This window comes from Dunckerocampus dactyliophorus, chromosome 10 (assembly GCF_027744805.1).
Source record: "Dunckerocampus dactyliophorus isolate RoL2022-P2 chromosome 10, RoL_Ddac_1.1, whole genome shotgun sequence".
Lineage (NCBI taxonomy): Eukaryota > Metazoa > Chordata > Actinopteri > Syngnathiformes > Syngnathidae > Dunckerocampus > Dunckerocampus dactyliophorus.
In genome coordinates this window covers 1,135,368-1,144,099 of record NC_072828.1, presented here as the reverse complement: position 1 = coordinate 1,144,099, position 8,732 = coordinate 1,135,368, and the positions used below count along the sequence as shown (strand labels likewise).

General features: G+C 44.4%; 1 long non-coding RNA gene across 1 annotated transcript; it reads left to right on the top strand.

Annotated features, from left to right (window-relative positions):
• The first annotated feature begins 1,660 nt into the window (after nucleotides 1-1,660).
• LOC129188933 (uncharacterized) lies at nucleotides 1,661-4,949 on the top strand. Its single transcript, XR_008572716.1, has 3 exons — nucleotides 1,661-1,840; nucleotides 1,912-1,966; nucleotides 2,046-4,949. It is a non-coding gene; the product is annotated as an uncharacterized LOC129188933 (long non-coding RNA).
• The last annotated feature ends 3,783 nt before the right edge of the window (nucleotides 4,950-8,732 follow it).

Genomic DNA, 8,732 nt, shown 5'->3' with positions numbered 1-8,732 from the left:
GCAAACACTGGCATCATTAGTGTTGTTTTCTGCTGTCTGCCTGCTTGGTGTTGGGGCCACATATTACAAAGATCATCTTTCAGGATGAGACCATGTTGACCCACAGACCCATAACACCTCCCTGAATGGAAGAGATGACCCCTTTTTGACAAATATTGAAGACAAAAAAAGAGTAAATTGCCATATATACTGGATATATTGTGAAAGATTGCATTAAAAAGGACAGGTTTCTTAGCTGCTTAACAGGTGTTTGATTGTTTTATCTCCCAATGGCGTTTGCCACCTTGGCTTTGGAGCGGGAGCAAGCAGGGTGTTAAATTTAGACGTCTCCGTTACTCTGTTTTTTTCACCATTCGCTGGTGGTCTACTCTGTAGGAAAATGGGGGTGAGGCTTTTAAACTGAAATGAAGTTCAATGTTCACTCAATCTACTGGTAGTCAGTATCACAACAACGTCTCACTGCACTCTACTCACCTTTGTCGAGGGATTTTAAAACGTCTGGTACAAGCCAAAGCACTTGTTAGCACTTTAGCAGCTGTTCTGTTCTAATGTGCAAACCACAGATTTCTTCAAAGTTGCACCCTCTTTTTATGGGCGGGAAGGGTGGCATCAGTTCCATCCTTGCCTTTGGACTCAAACGTGGCATTAGTGTGGCGTTTTTTTAGTGTGACGTTATTAGTGGTGTGGGGTTGTTATCCAACCAGCCGTCTATTTTCCTCCGCTTATTCAGGTCCGGGTTGCGGGGGCAGCAGTCTCAATAGGGAAGCCCAGACTTCCCGGTGTCCGGCCACCTCCACCAGTTCCACCGGGAGGCAGCGGGAGACCAGCTGTGAGACATAATCCCTCCAGCGTGACCTAGGTCTGCCCCAGGGCCTTCTCCTGGCTGGGCGTGCCCAGAACATCTCACCAGGGGGGCGTCCAGACTAGATGCCCGAGCCACCTCAACTGGCTCCTCCTGGATGGCCGAGCTCCTCACCCTATCACTGAGGGTGAGACCAGCCACCCTACGGTGGAAGCTCATTTCAGCCACTTCTTTCGGTCACAACCCAAAGCTCATGACCAAAGGTGAGGGTGAGAACATTGATGGGGGGTAAATTGAGAGCCTTGCCTTCCGGCTCAGCTCTCTTCACCATGACGGACCATTACGGCAACCACATTACTGCAGACGCCTGTCAACTTCACGCCCCAACCTTCCCTCACTTGTGAACAAGACCCCGAGACACTTGAACTCCTCCACCTGGGGAAAGACCTCATTCCCAATCCACCCTTTTTCGAAGCTTCACACTCAGCTGCAAACCTCCCCAGTAAACGCTGGAGGTACCAGCCCGGTGAGGCGGTGAGACCACATCATTTGCAAATAGCAGAGACTAGCTCCTAAGGCCCCCAAACTGGACCCTTTGGTTGCCTTGGCTGTGCCTAGAAATTCTGTCCATGAAAAAGATGACAAATCAGTGACAAAGGCCAGCGTTCACCGGACACAGGCTCGATTTACTACTAACAATGCCAACCAGGCTCCCGTCCAGTCATACAAAGAGCGAATGGCATGTAGTAGCGCCCCCCAGAGGACACCACGAGGGACACGGTCCAATGCCTTTTCCAAATGTGGTGATATGAGAAGACACGTGCACTGCTTATTGGACCGATTCTCATTGGTTGCTAGCGCTAGGTGGCGTTCTATAAGAGTGACTGCTGCTTTGTCGCTTGCCCTTTGACCTCTCGCTGGGTGCCCTTCGGCATTCACTTCCGCGTTCGCTTTGTGTCTCTCGGCAGCACAGACAGCCGCTGCATAAACGGGGTTAATGCCGCTCGCGGACCCATGCCGCGCGCAACTAAACTCAAGGTAGGGTTCCCCTTGGTTACGGTGTAGCGCATAGCTTAGTTTAGCTTATAGCCTCTATGCTATGTTTATAGGCTCCCGTGTCTGCGCCTCTCGCCTCTCAATGAGCGACAAGCTTGATGTCAGGTGGTAAGTATGTCCGTCTTCCTGGTGCATGAGTTGTGTATTCCAATTTGATTTATTCCTCCTCTTTTTCTGTTTTTGGTAGACGTTGCCGTCTTGCCCGTGTGCAAAGTTTCGAGCTGACACATATTGCATGTTTGTTGTGCTGGTTCTGCATTTCCACCGGTCCCATCTGCTTGCTGTTAATGCCGCTTTTCTACTGCGGCTACTGCACGCTTGGTAAATGCGAGCGACCCTCCAGTGTCTACAACTAGCTGGGGGCTACGTTTGGGGCTTTCTGCGGGAGCTACCCCACTCCCCCCTACGGAACGCTTTTCCCTCACCAAACAACGAACTGTGCCGCTCGCGTTGACTTGAGTCAAATCAGAACTGACTGAACTGTTGCTCTATTTTGCACCGAAATGTTTATGTTGTAAAAATTGTGTTTTATTTCCCAGGAGCTGCGGGTCAAATGGTGGTGGTTGTGGTGGTGGTGGTCCTTCGGTGGTGGCAACTTTGGGCCTCATTCACGAAACGTTCTTATGTACAAATGTGTTATTAAAGCCTTCTTACGAAGATTTTTGGCATTCACGAAACGTGTTCTTAACTCCCAGTTCTTAGATCTAAGAACAAATTCCACGAACGCTCAGGAGGACTCTTACGCACAAGCAAAGCTTGCACTTTCAATGCGCAATCGCCCTCATGATGGATTTTGCAACCTGATCCCAAAAAATGTAGTGCAAATAAAATATCCCAACAATGATTTATCATCAAAACAACTCAAATATACTCCATGGATAAATATATATTCAAATCCCAATTCATCAAAAAAAGGCTGGCTGGACGTGCGCTGCACAGAGAGAGAATGTAAAGGGACCATTAGATTTATTTGCTGAAAGCCACCAATATTTGATGTCCGCTTCAGGCTTCAGGCTTCCCTCTCTGTTCTTGCAGGTGTGCAGGATCATCAGAATAACATCGCAATGAAACGTGGTGTGTCTATTGCGCACCCCCAGATAACGACATGCGCCCCCAGCCACGTCTTGAGCCAGAGCACGGGGCTGCTGTATTAATTAGGCAGCGTCTAATCAAATGTAACCACAGAAAAAATACATTGTCACACACAAACTATGTATTTTGACTTTATTTTTCCATCATGATTGTGTAAATATTTTCTAGAGTTTCCGAAATGGTTTGGTTTCTGATTGATGGCCCACCTCCCGTTTCCTCCAGATCCCTCCGGTGGTTTGGTTTTGTTGTGTTTTGGTGCTTTATTTAGGTTGCCCCATTTAGTTTCCCCCATCCATCCAGCCTAACTCCAGCTCCCTGGCTCTTTGAGGGTGAGTGTATGTGGGTGTGTGCGTGTGAGTTTATTGCCGCCAAATTTTTCAGAAGACAAGAGCCACTATTTTCATCAGCTTGAAATAAAAGTCTGTTTTAAGGATTTGGAATAAGAATAATAAATATTGTAAATGGAGCCAGTGTCTCTGTCGCCTCATTCAAGGTAAGCTTATCTGTGTGCCTTAGTTTCATTATTCCCCTCTTAGGGGTGGCGTTGTTGAACCCCCTACCCTCCCCGCCACACAAGTCAACAAAGCACTGTGGGATTTCTAACTGTATATTTATCTTTGGAATAAAAGAATGGTCCATATTTCCAAAATTGCTATCCCTTTACACTAAACTTGATGAAGTTCATTTTTCTGTTTTTTTTATCATTTCACCAGAATGTTTCCTGAGGCCCGGTGGTTGGGCACCCCCTCATTACAGCATGCTTGGGGATATGATGTGCTCTCCGACACATTTGAAAATACTGTAAGAATGACACTTTTATTTTCATGTCTACGTCAACAACCTTTGAATTGTATCGAATTGTATGGTATCGTTTCTACACTGTATCGAATCCTGTTTTAAAATATATGTTTTTTGAATGGTATCGTAATCTGTGTATCTATATCCATATCGAATCATCTGTCAAAGAGATTGACATCCCTCGTGTCCAGGATACGTGTTACCTTCAGGATTTTTAGTGATCTATTCTTTCTAATCAATACACTTGGGGGAAGTGAGGTTTTTTTTACATCACGTTTCCACAGAAGGTGAAGTTTTATTCTTGTGCTAACTAACAATGCTCTGAAGAACAAAGAGTCTTTGTTGAAGAGTCTCGCATGGAGTTTGAAGCGGGGTCCACCACAAGCTCTGTGTTACATTCAAGGTACGTCGCCATATTTGTGACAATTTAAGGGAAGTTTATGGTGATAGATATAGATGAAATAGCGCTGCACACCAAAGTACGACTTGCTATGTCACGCTTTTGGTACTTCTTTCAGGAGAGTGAGCCACCACCGTGTCACAGCCCGTCATCACCTTTTAACAATCGTCATACAGCACGTCAGTTGAAATGAATACAATGTTCTTAAAAACACACAATCGTCGTCTCGCTCGCTCTTTGGTTTTGCACAAACACAATAAGGAGGCACTGAACACTCTGGTTTGACCGCAATCTCAGCGTGATGTGTTGAAATGAGGTGGCACAATGTGAACTGGGTTTCGCACTAATACCTCTTTGTAGGACTGCTTAAAGGAAAAGTGCACTTTTTTTGGAATGTTGCCCATCATCCACAATCCTTATGTGAGACATGAACACACGTCTTTCTCTTTTCTGTGCCTTCTAAAGATATAAAAGCAGATCAAAAGAGGCAATGCACGTAATGGGACACACCTATTCCGCCTCCGAAAAGCACCAACAAGGCTCCATTTCCACCATGTGAGCTGCATATGAAGCACATTGTTATTATTATTGTTATGAACATTGTTACGCCCAAGAACTACGTTACTGGCGTAGTGACACCTCACCACACCACACATGCTAGCTACTAGCCGGCTAGGGTCTAGCTTCACCACACACTAGCCAAAGGTAATGCTCCATATTGGAGCTGTGTTGTTGTTTTTGACGCTAGGTGTAGCGTTCCCAGCTACAGTATGTTGCTATGTGAAATCAATGCACCTCAGATGGAAGTTCCCAAAATACTACAAGTATTACATGTTATAAAAAGTAAAAGTATTACATGTTGTCATGAATGTACCTGTTACTCCTTGTTTTACCTGATTTTATATCTTTAGAACGCACAGAAAAGAGACATGTATTCTTGTCTCACATGAGAATTGTGGATGATGGGGCAAACTTCCCAAAAAAGTGCTCAATAGACAATATGGACTTGAATAACTGTTTGCCCCCTTCCTGATTTCTTATTTTCTGCATATTTGTCACACTTAAATGTTTCAGATCATCAAACAAATGTAAATATTAGTCAATGACAACACAACGGAACCCAAAATGCAGTTTTTAAATTAATCTTTTTATTATTAAGGCAGAAAAATACAGACCTACATGGCCCTGTGTAAAAAAGTGATTGCCCCACTGGGATGAATTGAGATCTATCAGTGTGGAAAAGGTTATAAAGTCATTTCTAAAGCTTTGGGACTCCAGCCAACCACAGTGAGAGCCATTATCCACAAATGGCCAAAACATGGAACAGTGGTGAACCTTCCCAGGAGTGGCCGGCCAACCAAAATGACCCCAAGAACGCAGTGACGAATCATCTCAGAGGTCACAAAAGACCCCACAGCAACATCCAAAGAAGTGCAGGCCTCACTTGCCTCAGTTAAGGTCAGAGTTCATGACTCCACCATAAGAAAGACACTGGGCAAAAACGGCCTGCATGGCAGAGTTCCAAGACAAAAACCACTGCTGAACAAAAACAACATTAAGGCCCCATAACATCCTCAGGATCTCCAAGACCTTTGGGAAAATACTCAAAAGTTGAACTTTTTGGAAGGTGTGTGTCTCTCAGAAAAAGACCATGATAGCAACAGTAAAATATGGTGGTGGTAGTGTGATGGTCTTCAGGACCTGGAAGACTTGCTGTGATAAATGGAAGCATGAATTGTGCTGAAGGAGAATGTTGGTGACCTCCAGCTGAAAGCAACTTGGGTTCTGCAGCAGGACAATGATCCAAAACACACCAGCAAGTCCACCTCTGGCTTAATGACAACAATTCTGCTAAATTCCTCCCCAGCGCTGGAAGAGACTCATTGCAAGTTGATTGCAGTTGTTGCTGCTAAGGGGGGGCCAGCCAGTTATTAGCTTTAGGGGGCCACACAGGGACATGTAGCTTTGTATTGTTTTTCTCCCTTAAAAATAAAGTTTCATTTAAAAACTGCATAAAGTTGTGTTGTCATTGACTAATATTTCATTTGTTTGATGATCTGAAACATTTAAGTATGACAAACATGCAAAAAATAAGAAATCAGGAGGGGGGCCAACACTTTTTCACACCCCTGTATATCGCAATGACATTGGAATCCTGTAGAACACAGGTGTCAAACACAAGGCACGGGGGCCAGATGTGGCCCGCCACATCATTTCATGTGGCCCATGAAGCCCTGGGAATAATGCATGTCAATAATGTACTTCACCTTTGTCCTTTTTAATGTATTTGATGTGTCATTCTGACAGAAAAATGTTACTGCATGCAGTTCTTCTAAACGTCAGTATTGTCCAATCATGCAGCAAGATATTCCACGCATTTTTCAAAAATAAATACTTGAATGTCTGCTTGTCACCATGACATCCTCACTTCACTTCTCATTTCAAGGCAAGTTATCCATCAATTTGTTAGTAAAAATATGATAATCTAATGCACGGGCAATTGTGTAATATTTCTATTCATATATACTGAGAGTTAAAAGTGGCCCTCTGAGGGCAGCCGTAACTGCGATGTGGCCCTCAATGAAAATGAGTTTGACACCCCTGCTGTAGAAGCTGCGTGGCTTGCAAATGAAAGCGTGACGTAACATCTGAGAAGTGTTGGCCACACATCACACACACCGACATCATCTTCTGCAAGGCTGAAATGTTGCAATGACAGACTCCTGTTGCAAATAAGGCGCTCCTCTGGCCAAAGAAGATAAGACTGGACAACAGGTGGGAGGCTGGGCCTTTACTGATAATGAGGTGCTTTGTTTGAGGGAATCTTTTAATGTTCTGCTTCTCCCTCAGATACCCCTGCTGAAGCTCTGATAAACCCCTCGGCTCTGTTAAAACACCGGTCCGCAAGCGGTGCCGGGCCGCCGTCCCTCGGGTGCCAAGTCCGGCAGCTCGTGTGATCTCCGGTGGCAAAGCGGAGTTGACATGTGGGGAAAAGGTGAGCCGTTGTTAAAAAAAAAACTATTTGGCCGTCCGTTTTCTTGCTATGGTTGTCTGTTTGTGATAAGAGCTCTTTAAGCCCACAAATGTTCCCAGCAGAGCTGATACGTTGGGACCATCCATCTTGCTCCATTTCTTCTTCCAGAATTGGTTTGATATGTAAAACAATAGGATGCTTTCATTGTCAAACTATTGTTTGCGGTTTGACCCTGTCTTGCCACCTCTCCCTGTCCTTTCTCTAATGTGTGTGACAGTGGAGCGCTGGAAATGGAAATGGGACTGCTGAATGATACTTCTTTCAATTGGGTTTCGTGGTAAAATGATTGTGCTCACCAATTTCTGGCTGGCAACAGGTGATATACATATGCCTTCAAGCTAGCTAAAATGTTACATCATTTGTGAAGACAGTCTGCTACAGGAAGACTGAAGCACTGCAAGCTGATTAGTAGACTGGGTACCGTTACAACTTTAAGTCACATGACTGCTCTTATCGTCCCGGCAGGTTGTGTGAAGGTCTTTTTGTAGTCAGCGCAAGCGAAGATGCTAATCAGCCAGTGTTGCCAGCATCAATCACCACTTGCTTTGAAATGGGCTCACAGTGGCTTCTTGTTCAATGCAAAGTAAGCTCCAGAATAAAAGTACACCAGTGCCTTGGTTAACGTCATGAATCCATTCCAGAAGGGCTGGCTCAAACCAAAACGGACACTAACCAAAGCAAAGTTTCCCATAGAAAATAAAATCCGTTCCAGACACCCAAAAATGTTAACACAAAACACATTTTATAGACAATAATTAGAGTTTTACATGCAGGAAATGATGTAAAAATAATAAAAAATGAATGGACAACTGATCATTTAACATCACTTTTACAGAGTTTTGTGGGGGAAACCCCCCCACAAAACCATCAATTAACAAAGTAGCACAAAATAAACGCATTATCCCGTGGCAACCACAACTTGCAAAAATGTAAACAATATATCAAAATAAATATCAACACGTTCTAGAACCAATAAACATGTACCTTGCCTATAGAAAATGGAAAAAACCATGAAGTGCGCCGGTGAAGATGCCTTATAAGGTGTGCCATGTCTGACAGTGGATGGTGTGAACATGCTACGCTAAGTTTGAATGCTCATGTTTTGTTGTTGGAAGCAGAAATGAGTGTTATGGATGTAAAATGAGACAAAAACCCAGTGTCACCCTCAATGCGCTGCCGGGTTGATAGTCTGTTATAGATGTGTATGCACGGATGTGTGTGCACCGCAGATGATTAAAATGCCTCTGAAATGACCACAGTCTTCTCTTTAAGCTATAAAATCGGGAGGTCTTGCACACTTGTCTCGGTACGGTCCATCACCTTTCACTTTTGTACGGTCCATGTGTGTTACGTCATGTATCCCTCTGCAACACTGATATAAACAAACGCTGTTGCTCTAAAATGACGCTAGACACTTGCAAGATTTTGTCTTGGCCGCGTGATGGCAGCGTAAACGTAGCGCATTAAAGATGAGGTAGTGTGTTATTTGTACACCATGACTGTGTCAACATGAATCATGTTGGTGGTGCACCCTTTGCAATTGCACTTTG